The 4524-nt window shown below is 32.9% G+C and overlaps 1 non-coding gene across 1 annotated transcript; it reads left to right on the top strand.

The window, feature by feature from the left end:
• The first annotated feature begins 3837 nt into the window (after nt 1-3837).
• On the top strand, nt 3838-3940 carry LOC136379214 (U6 spliceosomal RNA). Its single transcript, XR_010746708.1, has one exon. It is a non-coding gene; the product is annotated as a U6 spliceosomal RNA (small nuclear RNA).
• The last annotated feature ends 584 nt before the right edge of the window (nt 3941-4524 follow it).

The following is a 4524-nucleotide window of genomic DNA, read 5'->3' as shown; positions in this document are numbered from 1 at the left end:
ATATATATATATTTACTAAATCCCTTAACCTTTTTTTTTCACCCAGTCCCTCAATCCTTCTCTCTGACAGCTGTCAGTTTGTTTTCTGTATCTATGCTTCTGATTCTATTTTGTTGTTAGATTCAATATATAAGTGAGATCATACAGTATCTGTCTTTCTCTGGCTGGCTTATTTCACTTAGCATAATTCTTTCTAGGTCCATCCATACTGTCATAAAAAGTAAGGTTTCCTTCTTTTTTTACTACCAAGTAATATTCCATTGTGTAGTTGTACCACGGCTTTTATATCCCCTCATCTACTGATGGGTACTTGGGCTGTTTCCACATCTTGGCTATTGTAAATAAAACTGCAATGAACATAGGGGTGATGTATTCTTTCAAATAAGTGTTTTGCATTTCTTCAGATATATTCCAAGAAGTGGAATTGCTGGGTCAAAGGCAGTTTTATTTTTAATTTTTGTGGAAACTTCATACTATTTTTCACAGTGGCTGCACCAGTCTGCATTTCTATCAATAGTGCCCGAGGGTTCCCTTTTCTCCACACCCTTGCCAGTACTGATTTGTTAATTTGTTGATGATAGCCATTCTGACAGGTATGTGGTGATATCAAATTGTGGCTTTAATTCACATCTCTCCAATGATTAGTGACATTGAACATCTTTTCATACTTCTATTGGCCACTTGATTGTCCTTTTTGGAGAAGTGTCTTTTCAGATCCATATTTCATTTCATGTAATTTTTGTACTCTTTATTCCCCATCTTTCTACCTCCCAGATACACATATATACTACCTTTCCTTCTAATTCACTGCCCCTTCTTCTATGTAGAAATATGTATATTCTTAAAAAATTCATGATGGTGATGTGTATATGTGCTTTTATTATATAGACAAATACATATTGTGTATATGTATATATACACACATATACATATACACAGATGACACTGTGCTAATCATCTCTTTTTGTTTCTTAAATATAAATATTAGACTTAAATACTGTGATTTTGAGATATACCCATGCTATATGAAAATATAGCTAATTTACTATAATTGCTGCCTGGCATTTCATTGTATGCATGTACTTCATTAACTCACTACCCTAATGGTGACCATCTATGTTGCCTTCCACTCCTTGCTACCACAGACTGTACAGGTTTCCTTATGAATCTGTTTGAGAGTTAGTTAAAAACATTTCATAGGCCTTTCATCTTTAACATTAATTTTTTTCCAGGAAAGTTCATTCACATTCCCATCATGTTCTATAATTCTTTTTCATTTTTTTCTCCCAATCTGGTAAGAAAAAACTCTCAATATAATCTTTTATAATTGTATTAAATTTATCCAGGTGACATGGGTTAATAAGATTATATAGGTTTCAAGTGTATATTTCTATGATACGTGATCTGTATATTGCACTGTGTGCCCACTGCCCAAAATCAATACATCACCATGTATTTGACCCTCTTTTACCCTTTTTCTACCCCCTTCTGCCCCTTCCCACTGGTGAACACCACTGCTGCCTGTGTCTATGAGTTTCAGTTTTATAACCCAGGTGTGAGTAGTTCTTATCTTTCTCTGACTGACTTATTTTACTTCACATAATATTCTCAAGGTCCATCCATGTTGTCACAAACAATAGTATCTCATCTTTTCTTATTGCTGAGTAATATTTCATAGTATATATGTACCAAATCTTCTTTATCCAGTCCTCTATCAGAGGACACTTTGGTTGTCTCTAGGTCTTGGCCACCATGAACAATGCTGTAATGAACACAGGGGTGCATATGTCTTTTCAAATAAATGTTTTCAAGTTTTTCAGGTTCATACCCAGAAAAGAGATTGCTGGTTCATATAGTAAGTTTAGTCTTAATTTTTTGAGGAATCGCCATACTTTTTTTTATAATGGCTATACCAGTACACATTACCATCAGCAGTGAATCAGACTTCCCTTTTCTTCACGACTTCTCCAACACTTATTACCTGTCTTGTTGATAATAGACATTCTGACAGGTGTGAGGTGGTATCTCATTGTAGTTTTGATTTGCACTTCCCTAATAGCTAGTGAAATTGAACAGTTTTGTTTTTTTTCATATATCTATTGACCATTTCTATGTCTTCTTTGGAGAAGTAGTCTGTTCAGGTCCGCTGCCAATTTTTCAATTGGATTGTTTGTTTGAGTTGAACTGATTGATGTTGAGTTGTATGCACGTTTTCTATATTTTGGTTATAAACAGTAAAAGTGTTGTTTTTTGCAGATGACATGATTCTTTATATAGAAATCCCAAAGTCTCTACCAAAAAACTATTAGATAAACAAATACAGTAAATTTGCAAGATGAAAATCAATGTACAAAAATTCACTGCATTTCTATACACTAACAGTGAAATTTCAAAAAAAGACACAGAATAATTAATTTTGCAATTGCCACAAAAAAACCTAGTAATAAAATTAACAAAGGATGTGAAGGACCTATATACTGAAAATTATAAAGCATTATTAAAAAGAGATGTAATAAGATACAATGAAACAGAAAGATATTTCATGTTTATGGACTGGAAGAATCGACATGGTTAAAATATCTATATTACCCAAAGCAATATACAGACTTGATACAATTCCCAGCAAAATCCCAATGTCATTTTTTAAGGAAATAGAACAAAAAAACGATCAGAATTGTATGAAACCACAAAAGACCCCAAACTGCCAAAGCAATCCTGAGAAAAAAGAACAAAACCAAAGGTATCACACTACCTGACTTCAAATTATACTACAAAGTGATGATAATCAAAACAGCATAATATTGGCAGAATAACAGACACATAGACCAATGAATAGGATCGAGAGCCCAAAAATAAAACCACAGTATACGGGCAAATAATTTTTGACAAAGGAGGCAAAAACACACAATAGAAAAAAGAAAGGCTTTTCAATAAATGGTGCTGGAAAATTGGAAAACCACATGCAAAAAAAATGAAACTTGACTACAGTTTGTCTGCCTGTACAAAATTAAATCAAAATAGGTCCAAAGCCTAAATATAAGATATGAAACAATAAATTACATGAATGAAAACATAGATGCTAAACTTAGGATCTTAGTCTTAGAAAAGATTTTATGAATTTGACCCCAAAAAGGAAGGGAAGCAAAAGCAAAAATAAATGAATGGGACTATATCAAACTAAAAAACTTTTGTACAGCAAAAGAAACCACCAGCAAAACAAAAAGGCAATCAGCCAAATGGGAGATGGTATTTGCCCCAAAACAGCTCCAACAAAGAGTCCATATTGATGCAGTCTTAATTTGCATCTATAAATAACTAGTAAGTTTCAACTTTTTTATATATTTTTTTGTTCTTTTTATTTTTCTTAGTCAACTGCTTGTTAATGTTTTTAATTCATTTTTCTTCCAGTATTTTGTGTGGCTTTATTTACTTTTAAGAAGTATTCATATATAAGCAAAATTTACTGAAGGTCCTATATTGCAGATATTTTTTCTCATTTTATGATTAGTCTTTTAAATTTGTTCATTACGGTGCTGCTGGTGAAGATAGGGTAGTTTGTTTAAGTCTTCTGTTTGTTTTTTAGTTTGGTTTGGGCGTACAGCTGTCTTGTTGTGGTTCTGATTTTTAGATAATGCTCAAGAAAAGCAAAAAAAATCTTCTTAGTCAATTGTATGTGAGTCGATTGTATGGGAGGGTAAAGCAGGATGAAGAGGAACATTAATCTTAACCCGGCATGCCAGGGAAAAAAGTAGCCAACCAAATGAAAGGAAACTGTATTTTTAAAAAAATACGATGTTAGAACCTGCTGCGAAATTTTAAGATAAATTAAAATAGTACTTGTTTCAGCTGCATATACACTAAAATTGGAACAATACAGAGCAGATTAGCTTGGCCCTTGTGCAAAGATGACATGCAAATTTGTGAAGTGTTCCATATTTCGGGAAATAAAAAAGTATTGGGACCACAGTATAAATTCAATAAATGGCAACAATTGTTATAACAAAAAAAGAAAAGATAAACTAAAATATATCCAGGACCACTGGGCTGATATCTTCTAAAATGTGTCACGTGGTAAAGAAAAACAATGGTTCTTTTCTGGTCAGCATAATTGCTGAAGAAATATAGTCACTTCTTTTCCTAGACATTTTATTTAGAAATTTAAACTGTGCTTTATTTCAAAATATATAGCCAAAAGGCATAATGCAAGATTTTTAAAAAAAGGCAGGTGAAGAAATTGTGAAAAAGGGAAAATTAGAGAAGGATGCGTAAGATAAAACCGGGGGTAACTTCATTACACAACATACCTCTCTAAAAGTTCATTACGAGCTGTGAAATAAGGGCAGGAATGGGACTGATAGGATAAGGGAAGGCAGATGTTATAAATGTTCATAATATGTGGTTCAGAATCCATGAGGCAATTTTGGGTTGTTTCGAGTTCCTGTAGTCAAATGTTCTATGTAACAGGGAAGGCTTGTGTAAAAATTTTGTAGCGAAAAAAAAAGGACTTTCACATTGAACTCTAAT

Source organism: Saccopteryx leptura, chromosome 7 (assembly GCF_036850995.1).
Source record: "Saccopteryx leptura isolate mSacLep1 chromosome 7, mSacLep1_pri_phased_curated, whole genome shotgun sequence".
NCBI classification, from domain to species: domain Eukaryota; kingdom Metazoa; phylum Chordata; class Mammalia; order Chiroptera; family Emballonuridae; genus Saccopteryx; species Saccopteryx leptura.
The sequence above is the reverse complement of the archived record's forward strand: the minus strand, read 5'-3'. Positions and strand labels throughout refer to the sequence as shown.